The sequence below is a fragment of the Ailuropoda melanoleuca genome, chromosome 2, assembly GCF_002007445.2.
Source record: "Ailuropoda melanoleuca isolate Jingjing chromosome 2, ASM200744v2, whole genome shotgun sequence".
NCBI classification, from domain to species: Eukaryota; Metazoa; Chordata; class Mammalia; order Carnivora; family Ursidae; genus Ailuropoda; species Ailuropoda melanoleuca.
Genome location: NC_048219.1, coordinates 7,331,931 through 7,352,730, shown reverse-complemented (window position 1 = coordinate 7,352,730; position 20,800 = coordinate 7,331,931). Strand labels below are relative to the sequence as shown.

Genomic DNA, 20,800 nt, shown 5'->3' with positions numbered 1-20,800 from the left:
TTTTAAGAACAATTTTTCTTAGAGAATCTGTTCCTGATAAAGTACTTTTCCTATTAAGAATTTGGTATAGGCTAAATGTATTTTTTTAAAATTCTCAGTAAGTTCTGGTCATATTCTGTTAAGTGTAGAGTTACTATAAATATTCCTACAGCTGACAATGCCATGATATGTTGGTCAGTCATACCTCCCAAATAAAGTAACCAGAAGAATTCACCAACTTTACCACAGTCAGTTGGCCAGGCTGTTTATTTATGGAAGGAGTTCACCAGCATGGTAATGGCTTTTGTCTATCCACAGACAGTTCTGCAGGGAAAGTGTAGCTGGTTACAATTTTATTTTTTCCCCACAGAACTGTGATTTGTGCTGATGCCCGAATGGTGAGAGCTAAAAGGCTTTCTTAGGGTCCCTTGAAAGATAGTCTTAGGGTAGGTCAGCTGAGTGTAGGTCTGCTGGGTATTTGTGTCTACTTCAGCAGGACACTTAAGTACAAGGGACTCTGAGTAATATGTTAGGTATGTTAGATGTTTTTTGAAAGGTAATATATCGAGAAAAGTTACCATCAGTTAATGAGACTGGTAAATTTCTAAAAGATAAGAAGCAATAAGATTGGATCAATAGAGACTAGGAGAAGAAATCACAGCTGAAAGTGTATGTAGAAGTTTCAGAAATGTATCAGACTCCAGGTAAACAATTATGAAGAAATGAAGGTGCCTGGAGCATAAATCAGTTTCCTGGCCCTTGCTCTTGATTTTGAGCATCTGGTGTTTGTCCCCTGGATAAACCTGGAGGAATGTTTTCCAGACACATTGAACAGTCTGTTTGGGGAGGGCACGTATTTCCCTACGGTCTATTCTCCCCATGATGTTTAGTGTATATTAATCAGATTATGTCATTCCTTTGCTTGAAGCACCCATTGCCTTTCCAAACTCCATATCATGTGTTACAAGGCTGTGTGTGATCTAGCCCTTGCCTGCTTCTTGGTCTTCATTTCCAGCCACTCATTCGCTTGCTAACTGTGGCCTTTTTGCTATTTCTCAAACATGCCAAGATGTTATCCTTTCAGTTTCTTTTTCTTTTTTTAATTTTATTTATTTGTCAGAGAGAGGGTGAGAGAGAGAGCACAAGCAGGGGGCCCGGCTGGTAGAGGGAGAAGCAGGCTCCCTGCTGAGCTAGGAGCCCAGTGTGGGACTAGATCCCAGGACCCTGGGAATATGACCTGAGCCTAAGGCAGACACTTAACCAACTGAGCCACCCAGGTGCCCCTCCTTTCAGTTTCCTTATACTTGTTTCCTTTTGAAACCTCTTCCTTTGCATCTTCTTACATCTTTCTCCTTTTCATTATTCAGATCTCTGCTGAAATGTTACCACCTCAGAGAAATTCTCACCCTATCTGAAATAGCTCCCTTGTAGTCAGTCTCTATTCTTTGTGTTCTTTTCCATAGTACTTATTACTTTGTGAAATTATATTATATATTTGTTCATCTTCCTTTTTTTTTTTTTTAAAGATTTTATTTATTTATTCGACAGAGATAGAGACAGCCAGCAAGAGAGGGAACACAAGCAGGGGGAGTGGGAGAGGAAGAAGCGGGCTCAAAGCGGAGGAGCCTAACGTGGGGCTCAGTCCCACAACGCCAGGATCACGCCCTGAGCCAAAGGCAGACGTTTAACCGCTGTGCCACCCAGGTGCCCCTGTTCATCTTCCTATTAGAATATAAGTTCCTTGAGGCTGGGGACTTCGTGTCTATCACTGAATTTCCAATATCTAAACTAATGCCAGGCACATGGTAGACATTCAATCAATATTTTATAAATGAATGAGTGAATTTTGAGATTAGAGAAAGAAGCATGAGGAGCCTGAAGTAACTATAGACATCTATAACAAAAGCAGAGGAAACAAAAAGCAGTGAGACATTAACTCCAGTGTTTCTCCCCAGGATAAAGCTTTGATAGCTACTCCAAAGTGAGAGTCTTGGCATATTTCACCCATCTTCTTTATCACTGGAAGTGAATATGTATAACTAGAACCTGCCTATAACAACAGGTAAACAGATTCTCATCCACTCTGAGGAAAGAAAGTTTAGTTAAGACTCCCAACTACAAAAATGAACTCTAGGGGCTCCTGGGTGGCCCAGTCGGTTAAGTGTCTGCCTTCAGCTCAGGTTATGACTGCAGGGGCCTGGAATCAAGCCCCACATTGGGCTCCCTGCCCAGTGGGGAGTCTGCTTCCCCCTCTCACTCGCCCTCTGTGCTCGCCCTATCTCTCTCTCTCAAATGAATAAAATCTTTTTTAAAAAAATGAACTCTAATAATCTAGATTTGATCATTTGAGGAAAATTAATGCTGTGAAAGAGAGGAATCAAATGAAACCAACACTAAAGGAAATAGTGAATAGTATAAACTGAAGGAGATTTTAAAGATAAGCATTTTTAGTAATTTCGGAGGAAATAAATAATGAAATAAATGTAAATGTTGAAATTTTAAAAAGAGAAAAATCAAATACCAAATATAGCAAAATAATAAATACAGAGTTAAGGGGGTACCCCGGGGGCTCAGTCAGTTAAGTGTCCGATTCTTGATTTTGGCTCAGGTCATGATCTCAGGGTCGTGAGATCGAGCTCCAAGTTGGGCTCCATGCTGGGTGTGGAGCCTGTTTAAGATTCTCTCTCTCCTCAGCCCCCACCCCCACCCCACTTAGCCACTCTCTGTGTCTCAAAAAAAAATTGAGTTAAAGGAGTTTCTCAATTAAAATATGGGGTGTCAGCAATAATGACTGAGCAAGTACCTCTGAAAGTTCTCTCCTTTGTAAAAGGAATGAGAACACTGACAGACAAAGACTCAACTGTTTTGCAACTCCGAAAATTAACTATAGGCTTGCAGCAAACTGGGAGCATTTATTCAAGAAAAATGGCCACATTACAGGAAATACTTTGTAGTGGTTTAACTTGCCCAGGTGCCATCCTCCTTTCTCCAGTTCCACAGTAGCTTTGAAAATCAACAGCCCCCAATCACGGTGAAAACTAGCATCCTAAAAGCCAACTGGAAGCGACAGAACAAGATTGGAGCTTCTTCAAAGCCCCATTCCCAGTTCCCAGAGAATTGTCAATTAAATTTGACCTGTCATAATTTGTTATTATTGATCTGTCTGGTAGTTACTTAAAAAACTTCATTTGCAAACTTGTATGTATTTGACCTGACTTGGAACCTTTTCCACCCAGGGTGTTCATTGAAAACAATTAGAGGCAATAATTGAACATCTCAGCTGCCTGTGGTAGTGAATAGCAGTTGGGGCAAACAGGCTAACCAAAAAAGCTTAAAAGGAAAAACTGGGGAATAGATGTCCTTGGGGGATTTGTGAAGCTTTGGCGTGTTCTTGGGCATCTAGAATGCTATTGCATCTATGTTGAGCAGTGTGCATGTTTAGGAAGGACCTAAGAAAGTCCTAAGCTCTCAGTTCTGGTTCATCTTGAGGCTATGTGCCTACAGATAGTAAGGCTAAGGCAAAACTGTAAACTGACTGGCTGAGCGCTACAGGTGTGCCCAAATACATATAGAAAGCCCATCGTAAGGACTGGGAGATTTATTGGTTCCAGGGAACTAGGGACATCTCTATCTAATCATTAGCTGACCATTAAACTAACAACAGAGACCTCAGTAGCCACATATAACAAAAAATCTAGATTCTGTAGAATTAGTTTCTCTATTTCCTTGTCCTATTTCTTACTGCTGCTTGAATAATAATTTTTATCTGTCTCTTCCTTCCAATTAGAATATAAATGTACTAAGAGCAGGGACTCTTTGTGTACAGTGCTTTATTTCCAGTGCCTAGAAATGCCTAGTACATAAAATATTTCTTTTTTTCTTTTTTAAAGTAAGCTCTGTGCCTATCGTGGGGCATGATCCCAAGATCAAGAGTCTCATGCCCCACCAACTGAGCCAGCCAGGCGCCCCTTAAATATTTCTTGAAATGATGAGTAAATGGATGACTCTCATATCAATCCTAGATGTACTTTCTGTCTTCTAAGAGTTTATTGAGTCTTTTGCCCCTGAAAGTCACCGTCAGAGGGTCAGAGGAGAGGGAGAAGCATCCCAATCCCAGGGCCCTAGGATCATGCATGACCTGAGCAGAAGTCAGAAGCTTAACCGACTGAGCCACCAAGGTTCTTCCCATGATCTGTTCTCTTAATCATTATGCTATTATTGCCTCTCTAAGCATATATGTAAATATAAATAATAAAGCCATAAAAGTTGTAGACAAAAGAATGAGTGTATTTATAAGTTGGTTTTGAGGAAGGCTAAATAGGTCTTAAAACCTTGAAATTTCAAAGGGAAAATATTGGCAAGTTTTGTGTGTGTGTTTTTTTTAAGATTTTATTTATTTATTTGACAGAGAGAGAGACAGCCAGCCAGAGAGGAAACACTGGCAGGGGGAGTGGGAGAGGAAGAAGCCGGCTCCCCGCAGATGAGCCTGATGTGGGGCTCGATCCCAGAACACCGGGATCACGCCCTGAGCTAAGGCAGACGCTCAACAACTGAGCCACCCAGGCGCCCTGCAAGTTTTAGTTCTTAAAAATTATGGCTTATATTTTGTACAATATGCCATAAGTAGAGTTAAAAGATAAATGACAAGGTGAAAGAAAAATATAGTGAAAAGACTAATTTCCAAAATTTATAGTGACCTCATGCCAAATATTAAGAAAGTGATCAACAATTCCATAAAAATTGGGCAAAAGATATGAGTAGGCAAACTTACCAGAAAAAATGTCAAACATCTCAAAAAAACTTGTTTTCACTTACAATTAGAGATATAAATCATGCAGTTTGAGATCATGTTTAACCTGTGGAATTAGGAAAAAATTTTAAAAGATTGATGGTACTTGGTGCTGGTTGCAATCTTTTTGGTAGCTTGTCAGGGTTCTTTCAGTCTGGCAGATGTTAGGGTTCATGAGAAAAGTAGAACTACTTAGGAGAAAAAAATATGTGTATACATACATGTATATACATGTGTGTGTAAGGGCTAAAAGTACTTAACCTCTTATGGTTAAAGAAGGCAATTTTCAGGTATCCTAAAAGGAATCTAGCACAGAGGGTACAATAAGCATCATCAGATCCTGCAGAAAATACAAGTAAGATGTGGACTGACTACACTAAAATAAAAGGCTTTGGTACGGAGAAGGAAACCATCAACAAAACAAATAGACAACCTATTGAATGGGAGCAGATATTTGCAAATGATACTTTCGATAAGAGGTTAAATATCCAAAATATATAAAGAACTTTAAACTCAACACTAAATAAATAATCATCTGATTTAAAAATGTCTGAATAGACATTTTTCCAAAGAACACACTGAATAACAAATGTTGGTGAGGATGTGGAGAAAAAGAAACCCTCCTGCACAGTTGGTGGGAATGCAAATTGTTACAGCCACTGTGGAAAACAGTATGGAGGTTCCTTAAAAAATAAAACGATAATTACCATGTGATTCAGTAATTCCACTACTGAGTAGTTACCCAAAAGAAAATGAAAACACTAATTATTCAGAAAGATATATGCACCCCTATGTTTTTACAATAGCCAAGCTCTGGAAGCAACTGAAGTGTGCATTCATAGATGAATAAAGAAGATGTGGTACGTGTATACACACACACACACACACACACACACAGGGATACTACTCAACCATAAAAAAAAAAGATAAGATCTTGCTATTTACACCAATACAGGTGGACCTAGAGGCTATAATACTAAGTGAAGTAAGTCAGTCAGAGAAGGACAAATACCATATGATTTCACTCATATGTGGAATTTAAGAAACAAATGAACAAAGAAAAAAGACCAAAAAAACCATACTCTAATACAGAGAATAAACTGGTGGTTGCCAGAGGGGAGGTGGGTGAGGGATGGTGAAATAAAGGAGATTGAGACTTCTCCTGAAAAGCACTGAGTAATGTATAGAATTGTTGAATCACCTGAAATCGTATTGTACACCTGAAACTATTATAACACTGTATGTTAATTATACTTCAATTTTAAAAAGGACGAGAAACATAAAGAGCTTACTCTCTAGGGTATACACAGATGTGGACTGAGAAAAGACCATTAGGGAAAAATTAACTCTAATTTCCATAGAAAACATTTTATAGTGGTATAGAAACCAGAATACAAATTAGAAGATTGGAGTTTAAAATTTTGCTGTAGTCAGATTTTTTTTGTGTGTGTGGATTTGCAGTAGTTTCATACCTAAGAAATCCACTGAACCGTGAATAGCCTGTGGAAACGGTCCTACCTTATTTATTCTTCCACTCTCGGTGCATAGCAAGACACGAATGCAAGGGGGACTGACGTTTTTGAGGTACCTGTATTTGTGTTAGTCACATGCATTGTACTAGACTCTTTTTCTAAGTATTCATTGAATTTTAGAATGAATCTGTATTTACAAGAGAAGTAAGACTGACTTGCCCCAGGTCAAGGGTTAACAGAGCTAAACCCTTTGACTCTGAATCCTATCTCTTTCTCTTGTATTAATTTGCCTCATTAAATTAAGCATGCTCCTGTAGTGCATTTGGAATGATTGATTTTATAAAAACTTGATCGCAGACTTTTTAGAAACATAGCAAGCTTGCTTAACAAGTTTTTTCACCCTTTTTGGTATTATACCTCTAAGCCCCTTAAATGTTTTTTTAAAGATTTTTTTTTTTTAATTTATTCAACAGAGATAGAGACAGCCAGTGAGAGAGGGAACACAAGCAGGGGGAGTGGGAGAGGAAGAAGCAGGCTCATAGCAGAGGAGCCTGATGTGGGGCTCGATCCCATAACGCCGGGATCACGCCCTGAGCCGAAGGCAGACGCCCAACCGCTGTGCCACCCAGGCGCCCCTTAAATGTTTTTTTAAAAGAAAACAGTGCTGTACAATGTTAATATCCATAATGACACTATGTAAATGATGAAATGATGGGGACTTTACTTTTATGTGACTTGTCTTTTAGGACTTCCAACTAAAGAATTCCTCTTTGGGATTTTTTTTCTCTTTGTTTTTGTTGGACACATGTTTTCATGGTATCATTGGGTTTGCAAAGTATTTTGCTGTGGAATAAATCTTCTGGCTTGATAAATGTGTATGTGTTTTGCAGAGATCTTTGTTTCATTGCCTGTCTCTTAAGTACCCCCTACTTTGGTGGGTTGTTTGTTTTTTTTTAATTTTACTTTAGCTTTTTTTTTTTTTTTTTAAATTAACCTATAATGTATTATTTGTTTCAGGGGTACGGGTCTGTGCCTACTTTGTGTTTTTGTCTTTGAGTAAATATCAGTTTGTTTTTTTTTAAGGTTTTATTTATTTATTTGACAGAGAGAAAGTGCGTGGGAGAGAGCCCAAGCAGGGGGAGGGGATAAGCAGGTTCCTCACTGAGCACGGAGCCTGACGTGGGGCTTGATCCCAGGACCCAAGGATCATGACCTTAACCGACTGAGCCACCCGGACGCCCCAAATATCAGTTTTTATTTTAGATGTAATTGCTTCTGAATGATTATATTATATAGATCTACCTTTAATGGCTTAACATAGGGGTAGGATTCTTCCACCGCTCCAGTTTAGGTAGGGAAGGAGTGTCTGTTTGAGGGTAGTCACATTTAAAATTAAAAATTCATACAATTTGACCTTACTTTAAGTCATTATGTAATGGAAAACTCTTCTGTTAAGATGATATAAAGTAATACTGCCATTTTATGTGCTCATGAATGGTTGATTCAACTAGGTTTGTAATTTTTTTAACCAACATTTCAATCTCTGTACTCATAAGCTGTTGATCCAACTATATTTATAATTTTATTTGCATATATTACAGTTACAGAATTTTATTCAATTCATATGTAATTAATTTTTTCTGAACATGTAAACAGATCCTATTATAATTTTTTGAGATATAATTCACATATAATAAAGTCATCATATTAAGTGTACAGTTCTATGAGTTTTACAAATGCATGCAATCGTGTAATGACCAGTATAATCCAGATAGAGAACAGTTCCATCATCCCAATAAAGTTCCCTTGTAACCCTGTGTAGGCAGTCCCTTCCCCATCCCTAGCACCTGGCAACCTTTCTGTCCTTAGAGTTATATAAAAAATGTCGTATGAATGGAATTATACAATATGTAGACTCTTGAGCTTGGCTTCTTCCACTTAGCATAATGGAGATTCATCTAAGTTGTTCCATGAATTGCTGCATAATATTCCATTCTGTAAGTGTACAACAGTTTTCATTCACCAGTTTGAAAGACGTTCGTTTCCAGTTTTCATTGTATATGTGAACAAAGTCACTATATGCATTCATGTACAGGTTTTTGTGTGAACATAAGTTTTCATTTAAGTGGATACTTCAGAGTGGGATTGCTGAGTCATATGGTAAGCATATGTTTAGCTTTATAAGAAATTACCACTTTTCCACAATGGCTGTATTGTACCTTCTTACGTTCATACTAGTAATGTGTGAGAGTTGTAGTTGCTTTATATCCTGTCAACACTTGATATGGCCAGTTTTCCTTTGTTTATTTCAGCCGTGCTAGTGTGTAATGATACCCCCTTTTTTAAAGATAAGCTTTTTATTTTGGAATAATTATTTTGGTATAATTTTAATTTTGGAATAACGTTATGATCTAGGCTTGAAAACTACATTAATCTCATTGTATATCTGCATCAGAGCTCATGGGTGACCAGGTGCATTGTCAATGAGCAGCAATATTTTGAAGGGAATCTTTTTTTCTGTGCAGTAGGTCTCAGCAATGAGCTTAAAATATTCAAAAAACCAGGCGCCTTGGTGGCTCAGTCGATTGAGCGTCCAACTGTTGATTTTGGCTCAGGTCAATCTCAGGGTCGTGAGATCAACCCCGGTCTCTGCTCCACATTTAGCGTGGAGTCTGCTTGTCCCTCTCCCTCTGCGCACCCCCCGCCCCGGGGCTCGCGCACGCATTTTCACACTCTCTATCTAAAATACATAAATAGAATCTTAAAAAACAGAGAGAGAGAATTCGGAAAACCACATCGTAAATTGATGTGCTGTCATCCAGGCCTTTGTTATTACATTTACAGAGCTGCAGGCAGACTAGATTTAACATAATTCTTAAGGGCCCAAGGATTTTTGAAATGGTAATGAGCATTGGCTTCAACTTAAGGTCACCAGCTACATTAGCCCCTAACAAGAGAGTCAGCCTGTCCTTTGAAGCTTTGAGGCCAGGTGTTGATTTCTTCTCTCCAGCTGTGAAAGTCCTGGATGGCATCTTCCAATTTAAGGCTGTTTCATCTACATTGAAAATCTGTTGTTTACGGTAGGCGCTTTCGTTCAGGATCTTAGCTAGATCTTCTGGAGAACTTGCTGTAGCTTCTACATCAGCTGCTTGCTGCGTCACTGTGCATTTTTATGAAATGGAGATGGCTTCTTTCCTTAAATCTCATGAACCAACCTCAGCTACCTTCAGATTTTTCTTCTGCAGCTTCCTCCCCTCCCTCAGCCTTCACAGAATTGAAGAGAGTTCTGGCCGTGCTCTGGATTAGGCTTTGTGGCTGGTTTGATCTTCTATCTAGACCACTTAGACTCTCTCCATATTATCAATGAGGCCATTTTGCTTTCTTTTCTTTTCTTTCTTTTTTTTTTTTTTTTAAGATTTTATTTTATTTGAGAGAGAGAGCGACCACAAGTGGGATAAGGGGCAGAGGGAGAAGCACACTCCCCGCTGAGCAGGGAGCCTGATGCCCGGCTTGATCCCAGAACTCCAGGATCATGACCTGAGCTGAAGGCAGACACTTAACCAACCGAGTCATCCAAGCACCCCTGCCGTTGTGCTTTCTTATCACTCATGTGTTCACTGGAGTACACTTTTAATTTCCTTCAAGAACTTTTCCTTTGCATTCACAACTTGGCTGTTTGGCACAAAAGGCCTAGCTTTCAGCCTGCTTTGGCTTTTGATATGCTTTCCTCACTAAGTTCAGTCATTTCTAGCTTTTCGTTTAAAGTGAGAGATACGCAAAAAAAGGATGAGTTCTTGCCATTTGCAACAACATGGATGGACCTAGAGGGTATTATGCTAAGTGAAATAAGTCAAACTGAGAAAGACAAATAGCATATGATTTCACTCATATGTGGAATCTAAAAAAACAAAACAAATAAACAACAAGAAGCAGAATCAGACTTATAAATACAGAGAACAAAGTGGTGGTTGCCAGAGGGAAGGATAAAACAGGTGAAGGGGAGTGAGTCATGGGAATAAAAGGCAGAGCATAGGGAGTATAGTTAATGATACTGTAATAGCCTCGTGTAGTGACAATGGTAGCTACAGTTGTGGTGAGCATAGCATAATTTATAGAGATCTTGAATCACTGTGTTGTGTATCTGAAACTAATGTAATATTGTGTGCCAACTATACTCAAATAAAAAAAATTTTTAGAAAAGAAAGAGGAGACCTGATAAGAAGGCACCCTATTGAGCGCAGCTAATTCAATAAAGAGGTTACACTGAAAAAATAAAGTGAGAGATGTGTGACTCTTCCTTTCACTTAACATTTAGAGACCATTGTAGGATTATTAATTGACCTTATTTCAATATTGTTGTGTCTCAGGGACTAGGGAGGCCGAGGAAAGGGCAAGAGTTGGGGGAATGGCTGGTCAGTGGAACAGTCAGAACACACACATTTGTCAGTTAGGTTCACCGTCTTGTATGGGCACAGTTCGTGGCGCCTCAGAACAATTACAGTAGTAACATCAGAAATCACTGATTGCAGATCACTACATCAAATATAATAATATTGAAAAAGTTTGAAATATTGTCAGATTACCAAAATGTGGTACAGAGACACGAAGTGAGCAAATGCTGTTGGGAAAATGACAACCAATAGACTCGTTCAACACGGGTTGTCACAGACCTTCAATTTGTAAAAAAATCAGAGTGTCTGGGAAGTGTAGTAAAGTGAAGTGCAACAAAGCAAGGTATGCCCGTGCTTTATAGAGAAAAAGGAAGAAGTAGGGAGGGGCTGTTTTGAACAAAAGTCTTTTGGAGGAAAGTGAGTTCTGGGTGGTGATGGGTTTTCATTGTCTGGGCTAAGAGGATATCTTATTTCTTACTGCTGGGGTAGTAAAGTAGGCTTCTTCCTGTTGGAAAATGCATGGTATGCTTCTTCCTGTTGTGGTTTGCAGTTGACAAGTTGCTAGGGCTTGAGAGCACTCCCTTCAAGGCCTTCCAACTCCATTTCAAATGAGGTTTCCTTTATTCATTTTCACATTTAACAAGGACACTTGAGATGGCATTTTTGACCTACCCAGATAATCCAGGATAATTTCCTCATCTAAAAATCCTTAATTACATCTGCAAAGACTCTTTTTTCCAAATAAGGTTACATTCGTTGGTTCTGGGGATTAAGGTGTCGACCTATCTTTTACCAGAAATCTATTTTCTGTGTATATATGTGTTGGGGAAGGGGATTCTCTCTCTTTCCCTACCCACCCCCTTTCTTTCTTTCTTTCTTTTTTTTCTTTTTCTAACTTTAAACTTTAGTCTCTTAAGGGAGAGAAACCTGAGGGCTCCTAAATTCTATATTAGTAGTACCTGTGCTATGATCCCTTGTTATGGATGCGATTTAAACATTTGATTTAAAGTGTATCATTCCTTGCTTTTACTTGAAGGGAACTTTCAGTTAACACAGACTTCAAATTGATATTCCTCAAGTCAGTTAACAAAACCTTACTTGTAAAGAATTAAAGTTGTGACTTAGACATCCCTGGCTAGAAATCGGAAAAGTAAAGACTTGAATTTTTTGTGCCTCTAAATATACTGAAGTTTCTTAGTGAACTGGTTTTGAATAAATATTTAGAGGAATCAAGAGCCTAGAAATTGTACTTGACTGAATAAATATTGAATGCCCACAATGTGCTGTCAGATACTAAAAAGAAGAAAGTGGTCTCTGCCACTGTAGAATTTAGGATCAAGATTCCATAGGAATCTTAGGACCAACCAAAGGAAAATTAGTAGTTGTTTTGTTTGGGGCAAATTATGCTCAGAAACAGAGACTGTCTTTGCCAATAATTTATTTAACACAGGTTCGTGGGAATTATAATTTATAATATTAATATTTTACAAGCCAGTAGCATAAAGGATTCATGTCTTGTAATAAGCCAATGAAGAAACAACACACTGCAAACTAATGATAAATTAATTACCCTACTGCTCCAGGCAAAGGGGAGATGAAAGAAGTCAAGTCCAAATTTAGTTAAAGTGTACCTTTCTACAAGCTGGTCATGGTAGAGTCAGTCATTCCGACTAAAAGCTGGGTGTCGACTGCTGCCTTAGGTCCCTTGCTGCCAGGGCATATAGCTAGCAGACAGTAATAGTGGTGTTGACAGGCAATGTAGGCTGCTCTGAAGGTTGTTACTCCAGGCACCACTGCTTATGAGGAGTAGCCTCACCAAGGCCTGAACAGATGTGCCTTCTTCTCCTGAGACTGCTGCGTGGTTTATTGCCACTGCTGACCATGGGTAGTCTGGCCATAGCATGAGCAAGCTTCTCAAGATCTTCAGAGGGCTATGTAGATCGGCAAAGAGTAGCCTTGCCCAGACCGAACACTGTCGAGTTGGTGGTCAGACCTCTTGGTTTTTTAAGTTTCAAAGCCCATCACTTGATGGACCCCACTGCTCTTACCATGGTATCAGTGACTTAACAGTCCTCTCCACTCCAGGTGTGAAGGTTCAATAAGAAAACTCTAATATCCAACTTCAAAACAAGCTATTCAAAATAAGTTCATACCACAACTTTGTCCAAAACAAGTTTGAAAACATGGATTTGAAATTAGAACAAGTCAGTACACAACAATGGTATTAACAGAATTGTTAACTGCCAGACTTATAGACTGTAGTAGAGAGCAGAAGAATTTTGAAGAATTCTTAATAATAATAAAGAGGGAATTCTTTTACTAACAACACTGAGGTTTTAGTAGGTTAGGAGGTATTTTAATTTTCTAAAATCATGATGTTTATCTCTGAGTAGAAATAGTAAAGAATTTATTTTCCTATACCTTGTAATTAAAATTACCTGTTTCACTAACAGTAAATCAGTCTGTACATTGTAAATTAAAGACTTACGGCTGTAAAGAGAAATTAAATTGTTATTTTTGCTAGACTGCACAAGAATTTTAAAAGCATAAAAAAAGAATCTCGTTTTAGGATTTTTGGGAGGTCCTTAAGATGCCAGTTAACATATTGAAAAAGTTTTGAATTTATAAATTTAAAACATTTTAAAATTATGCTATTATACCATGAAGTCAAAGTAATGTAACAGAATAGTTAGAGATGTAACATAGGAAAAGGAATAAATAGCCTGCGTTAATATTAGTAATGTAGTTTTTTGGTTTTTTTTTAAAGATTTTATTTATTTATTTGACAGAGAGAGACAGCCAGCGAGAGAGGGAACACAAGCAGGGGGAGTTGGAGAGGAAGAAGCAGGCTCCCAGCAGAGGAGCCTGATGTGGGGCTCGATCCCAGAACACCGGGATCACGCCCTGAGCCGAAGGGAGATGCTTAACGACTGCGCCACCCAGGCGCCCCAGTAATGTAGTTTTTAAAAAGGGAGTCGTATACTTAATTCTACACGAAAGGAAGAAAAGCTTCAGATGAGGGAGTTCATAGTCTTAGGTTCTGCCACTGGTTCTGCTACTTACAAGTCTTCCTGAGGCAGTGCCTTCACCTCTTTCATTTTAGTTTACTCAACCCTGAAATAAAGATTACCTCTAAAATCTATATTCCTTGTAGCATTTTATGTTATGTATTTTCTTGCATTCATAGAGTGAGCAATTTCTGTCCAATAGGGTAAAATCAAATGTGAAACGTTTTCTTATATCAGATTCTTTAACTAGTGGAAGTTCAGTGCTTTTGTACAGAACCATAAAATGAACCAACTATAGGATTGTGTGACTTCTCTCTTATGAAAGAGGTAATGGAACAAAAAATTTAATGAATCTTTCTGCCTGTAGTGCTATCTTGAACTTCTTTAAGATTTGGGATAAGGGAGGATCAATGCAATTTAAATTGCTTTTCCCTCAAAGTTGAAATTTTTTCCTGAGGAAAAAGGGTGGGGCAAGAATGGAGGACTTGTGTCCAGTTTTGATTAATGTCTTGAGGAACACTTTTTTAGGAGCATTTATAAAATAATGTGCGTAAACATTTTACTATACAAACCTTAAGACATCTAACACTGTATCCCTTTGGATCTGCTTTTGACTCTTAACAAATTATATTTAAGCTGTTACTATTATTCCATAATTAATGTAAAATCTTTTCTTTCACCTTTTAAATGAGCTTATTGAAATAGGTTACAGTTTCCATTTTAATATGGAATGTTCAGTAGTAGCACTGCAGCACAGGTAAGCCACTCTCCACATGTTGATTGTTTCTGATTTTTCATTTCTCTGAACAAACTTACTCTTTTTTGAATTAGAGTTAGCTTTTTTACCCCTCTATTTAATTTTTGGGGAAAAAATTAGAAAATTAATCAGGCCATGGGCAGTTTTATGACCTGTTTTATACTCTAACCAGAGAACAGTCTGAAGATAACATACGATTTTACAGCTGTGCCTGAATATTTCTTATCTTTTTATAGTTCAGGGAACACTGAATTTTGTTGTTCAGATTTATTTTTGATATTTTCTTAGGTATCAGGTAGTATCTTAAAAATATTAAAATTTATTCACTTAGTAGTGAGTATCTTTTTTCCGAAGTGCTGATTTGATCTTAGTGGTTAAACTGTTGATATCCTTTGATGGATGTGTATTTAGTTACAGTTTTCCACATGACAGATGATCAGTAATGTTGAATTGGGTGGGTTGATATTGCAGACATTAAAATTTATCATAATTATTGCAGGTTTTCTTCTATTTATTATATTCTTTTATTATTTTTTTAATTTTTAAAGAAGATTTATTAGAGAGAGAGTGAGCAAGAGAGAGATCGAGCATGAGCAGGGGAGAAGTAGAGGGAGAGAGAAAAGCAGACTCCCCGCTGAGCAGGGAGCCCCGCATGGGGCTCGATCCCAGGACTCTGGGATCATGACCTGAGCCAAAGGCAGACACTTAACAGACTGAGCCACCCAGATGCCCCATGTTATATTCTTTAAATCTTAGATTTGTTATTCCTCATTGCATGAAAGTATATTTTATATAATCAGATCTATTGATTTGTTGCTTATGCTTTTTTCTGCACACAATTTTTATTTCTTTTCCACAGATGAGATAAATATGCTAATCTGCTTTCTCCAAAATTTCTTGAATACTTTGTTCTTCATTTATTTAGAATTCGTCGTGTTTTTCTCCACATTGATATTGTTTTTCTGGCAATATGTTTTTTTTTCTTAAGGTTTTTTTTTTTTTTTCTGTTAAGTAATCTCTGTACCCAGCGTGGGGCTTGAACTCACACCCCCAAGACTAAGCCAACCAGGCACACTCTGGCAGTATTTTTCAAATATTGATTTTCTCTAGTTATAAGCACTTTTGTTTGTTCTTGTTTTGTTTAAAGTTTTTATTTAAATTCTAGTTTATAAGCTCTTTAGATTTGATCATTGCTTTGGTATTTCTTGTTTCATGGGTCTTTTTGTATTTTTTTACTATGGTAAATAGACATAACAGAATTAGCTATTTTAACCACTTTAAATACACCATTCAGTGGCATTAAGTACATTCATGGTGTTATGCAACCATCACCACCATCCTCTGGTCTCTTTATTTGATGTATTTCTACCTTAACCTGAAACATTATTGCTGTTATTCTCAGGCAAATTGCTTCACTCTCTGAGTCCCAGTTCCCTTGTCCATAGTATGAGGGTAACACTTGTGGCTTAGGATCGTTGTAGAGATAAAACTATGTAAGACAATAAATATAAAAATACTTGGTATATTAGATACGCTCAGTAAATGATTGCTCTCTCATCCTTCCCAGTGTAATTGGTTTTAAAGGCTGTTGTAGGTTGTATCATCCTTAATTCCCTCAATAATTCTCCACTCCTCCAAGGTAGTCATTGTTATTTTTGCCTAATTCCCGTAAGACATTTGTAGGTATTGGAGTAAACCTTTGTTCACTTCTTGTTTGAAACTAACGTATATGTTCTGTAGGTTACGATTGGAGTAAACCTTTGTTCACTTCTTGTTTGAAACTAACGTATATGTTCTGTAGGTTACGAAGCCCAAATTACTACATGCCCACTGAGACTACTAATAAGCAATGTTCTGTAAGAGACCACAGAAATGTTTTCTTACATTTTGAAACCATTTTTCCTGACACATTTTCTGATTTTGCCTTATAAGGCCTCTTAATTTATAAATTAGAGTTTCTTTTGAAGAGATATCTTTAGGTTTTATGTTTGGTACTTTGGTATTAGGGTGCTAGTTTCTGAATTCATTTATGGATCTCTTTTAGAATAGTTATTGTTGAGTAATAATACTTGAAGCAGTTGTCTTAAAGCCATTAAAAGAAGGTATTTTGCTTATTTTGCTTATTTTTATTCTTTAAGGCATACACGTAATTATATTTGAGGATACCATGGTGGACATTTGCTAATTCTGTACTTTTAAATCCTAAAGTAATCCACATGTTAATGATCTTAAGTGATGATATACCACTTTTTTGATACTTCTTTAGATTACTGTTGTTTATAACTGTTATTGCTGATTTAATTTTGGGAAGGACACTGTTAATTTTCCCCAGGGAAATTTCTGTTGCCTTTTATTTAGGGTGTTCTAAAAATATATATATATGGCCTTGGCAGAAATACTAAGTAGACTTCTAAAATACAGTGTGGTCAGTGATTAAATTTATGAGCTACCTGTTTTCTCTTTAGAACTGTATCAAAGATATTCAGTTAGTCTGTGCACACTTAGCAACGTGCAAGTTCCCCTTCTGGGACCTATAATCGGAATGTTGTGCTCTATTTAGACACTTCTCTTGATGTTATAATTAAGAGTAGTATAAACTTTATTTTCATTGAAAACAATTTGATCTTTGTTCTATATGTGTGTGTGTAGTATATATACGTATTTTTCCCCCTTCCCCTTCCTATGCTTAAGAGCTATAATAACATTGCCGTAACTTAGGTTTTTGCTTGTAGCCATTTACAGTTACGGGGTGAATAGTATGTTCAATTTGGTACAAAACAGAAATTATGAGGTAGGAATCTAATTAGAATTTTGAAGTAAAATATTTACTAATTATTTCCCTTCTAATTTATAAGGATTAAAAAGAAAAATTATGGCTGCCATATTACAAAAGTATCCTGCTTTATTTATGAACGTGTGAAATCCCAGTATTTAAAAATGTGTGACCTTTCAAATCCAAACAAAATTCCTTTTTTTTTTCATTGTCAGCATTTGCAAATAGGGAAAGTCTTCGGAAATAATACTGTTTCTGTTCTCAATTATAGATTTTCCTAGATTGCCGACCATAAAGGCGTATAGATACTGGCAAACTCTCATGGTAAAAAAAGGTGTATTTAAATCAATAGTAAGAATTGAAACTAGAAAATTGTGAGAAGACATTACTATCCAAATGCTTAAAGGTACTTAAAAGATTAACTCACAGCGTGTTTTGTAATTTCACTGGCTGTTTGACTAAGTTGTAAGTAACTGTATTCATTTAAGTTGCATTAAGAATCCACTTTCCGGGGGCGCCTGGGTGGCACAGCGGTTAAGCGTCTGCCTTCGGCTCGGTGTGATCCCGGCTTTGTGGGATCGAGCCCCACATCAGGCTCCTCCGCTATGAGCCTGCTTCTTCCTCTCCCACTCCCCCTGCTTGTGTTCCCTCTCTCGCTGGCTGTCTCTATCTCTGTCGAATAAATAAATTAAAAAAAAAAAAATCCACTTTCCCCTTCTATGTCAAGTCATTGTATTTTTGTATATTTTAGAAGATGAATTTCATTTAATGTAGAATAATGTCAGTTTACATTAATGGTTTACAAAAACCCACAATTAGATTAAACTCTAGAACTAGTACCTGGAAATGAGAATACTAAGATTTGGATAGTAATTCTATACTTTTTATTTAATTTAATAAATAGATTTATTTATTTATTTTTAAAGATTTTATTTATTCATTTGAGAGAGAGAGCACAGGCAGGCAGAGCAGCAGAGGGAGAGGGAGAGGGAGAAGCAGGCTCCCTGCTGAGGTTATTTCAGTTATTCAACCTATATTTTAGGTTATTCAACTTATAAATTATTGGAAGGAAAGAGAACTACTGTATTGATTGAAGGTAGTGTACTTAAATGCATGTCGTGATGGAAATACGTAATTTATAGTCATTAACATACACACAAATGTACCAGAATGTATGTTTGCAACTTTATGCATTTTACATGTTGCTGATAGAATCCCAGAAGATGCTGTAATAAATCATGTGCTTTCCTTGTGAGATTGCTTTTGTTTTATTTTTTAAATTTTTTTATTTTTTAAAGATTTTATTTATTTGACACAGAGAGAGAAAGAGCACAAGTAGGCAGAGCAGTAGACAGCAGGGAAGCAGGCTCCCTGCTGAGCAGAGTGCCCAATGTGGGGCTCAATCCCAGGACCCCAGGATCATGACCCGAGCCAAAGGCAAATTCTTAACCAACTGAGCCACCCAGACACCCCTGCTCTTGTTTGTTTTAAATGATCAAAATTATTGGTGATGATTGTTCTGTTACTTGATTTTTAAAGTTTTTTCTTAACTATAGAAATTATGCCCCTTTTATTCCCCTAAATTGAAAAGCTGAGAAGATAAAGGTGATTTTTAGGATGGGAACAACAGTGCTTATTTTCAAAGAAATAGGAGAGGTAGAAAGAATGTCTTCCAGTTTTTCCCTTGAAGTTTTCTTGCAACTTACCATAGAATTTGTCTTAAGAAAAATAGAAAATTCCTTCCTGTTCATTATAAAAATCACTGTTATATTGCCCTATTTCTAAAAAACAAAATTTGAGGTTTTAACATTTAGTTTTATATGACGTGAGAATTTATTTCCCCACAATTAAGAGTAGTATTTTTTACCTTGCAAAACCCATGATCCCCTTTGATCAATAAAAAAAATATTCTCCTTTAATGCTTATATTTTTTAAATCAGTTAGGTGTTGTATTTTAACTAAAGCACATGTTATTGAGTATCTTTTTTTAAAAACGATTTTTCTTACCTTCTTGCCCAGAGGTAGATTTTATAACCCTTTCCCCATAAGAAGGAATATCCCTCTCCCGTGCTGAGAATCTGCTAATTAGAGATTGCAGTTATTACATATGGCCTTCAATTAAATAAAACATTTATTATAATAAAATATTATAACTTTTTGTTTAGGTGAGAGGTACAAAAATCCAGCAAATGAGGTATTAAAAGCATTATGTTTCCCTCATGGTTTGGCCCTTTTTTCCTCCTTTGGGGATGAAATTATACATGTACTATGTACATGATGTACATTTAGACAGTATTAAAAGCCCATGAAATAAAGACATTTCAATTTAAATATAAGATAGAAGCTGATAAAACAAAAAAATGTTTCCTCTTTCACAATTGTGAATCCGTTTCACGTCACATTGATTATGCTCTTCTGAGGAGAACAAAACAAGTTCAGGCGAGATAGCTCCTGTGGGCTTTGGTTACTGCGCCCTGTAATTCTGCAGCACCAGTTACCTGCGTCATGTAGTTGGAGAACTTGGCTTTTGAGGCTCTGTATGAGCTACACGTGAGTATTGATCACCAAGTGCTTCTGACCTTTAAACTTTTTTTCATTTGACATCTAGGTCAGGGAAGGGAGTAAAGCCATGGTAGAGTTGGACAGTTTTGCATCTAATCACATGTGTGCTCTCTTTTTCCCATTTGGGAGTGTGGCTGGCTATAAAGTAAAATGTGTTGTCTTGCATCAATATAGAGCAGTAGAAGGGGAGGGGTAGTATGGGCACAACCGAAGTTTTTCGTTTCCCTTTTCATGTTATTTTTTTTTAATCTCTTTTCATTACTTCAGCAATAAGGTTCTATACTTGCTTTAGCTTTATATGTTACAGTGGTTGGTAGAAGTAAAAACAGGCGTGACCTTCATTAAAAGCATAAGTGATCACATCTGTTTTGGAGAAGTGTCAGTTTCATTTGTGTTAAATAGATATGGAGTTTTTGTTTTTATAGTGTATTTAGTTTATTCATATCTACCTGTCTCTTTCTTGCTAGCAGGCCACAGTAAGAAGTTCATACCAGTAAATGTGGGGCTTTGATCCTCTATTTTTCTTTTTTAGTTTGAAAATCAGGACGGGAAAAGCGGGGTCTGAGAAGGTAAAGAGTTTGCTTAAAAATTGGCTAGGTAGTGGGGCACCTAGATGGTTCAGTTGTTAAAGCGTCTGCCTTCAGCTCGGGTCATGATCTCAGGGTCCTGGGATCAAGCCTCCATCAGTCTCCCTGCTCAGCAGGGAGTCTGCTTGTCCCTCTCCCTCTGCTCCTCCCTGCTGCTCGTGCACAGGCGTGCACTCTCTCTCAAATGAAAAAAAACTTGACTAGGTAGTATACTTAGTGGAGCTCGTTATTTCAGAATAAAGTTGGGTCTTAGCTTTACATGATTTTTCCTTAATTCTGAAATTCAAGGTTTTGCTTTACTTATTTATTTGCATTATTAAAATAAATCCAGAAGAATTTTCCTTTAATTACATATATACAGATAGTTGGTTGTGAAAGTATTTAATTGATATTCCAGTTTGTCCTATTTAAAGTGATTCAGTGTGTCTGTGTTAACAGTTATGTAAATGTTCCACATTCAAGCAGGTTAGATGTTATAACTA

At 37.1% G+C, this 20,800-nt stretch overlaps 1 protein-coding gene across 5 annotated transcripts in view; it reads left to right on the top strand.

Moving 5' to 3' along the window:
- The window catches only part of EYA3 (EYA transcriptional coactivator and phosphatase 3), a 97,957-nt gene that overhangs the window by 11,326 nt on the left and 65,831 nt on the right, over positions 1-20,800 (top strand). Inside the window, exon 1 of one of the 5 annotated variants that reach the window (XM_034647615.1) lies at positions 20,278-20,300. The exons of the other annotated variants lie outside the window; for them this stretch is intronic. The gene's annotated coding sequence lies outside the window, so the exon portion shown is untranslated. Of the gene's footprint in view, positions 1-20,277; positions 20,301-20,800 lie in introns of those variants that run through there. 5 annotated transcript variants of the gene reach the window in all.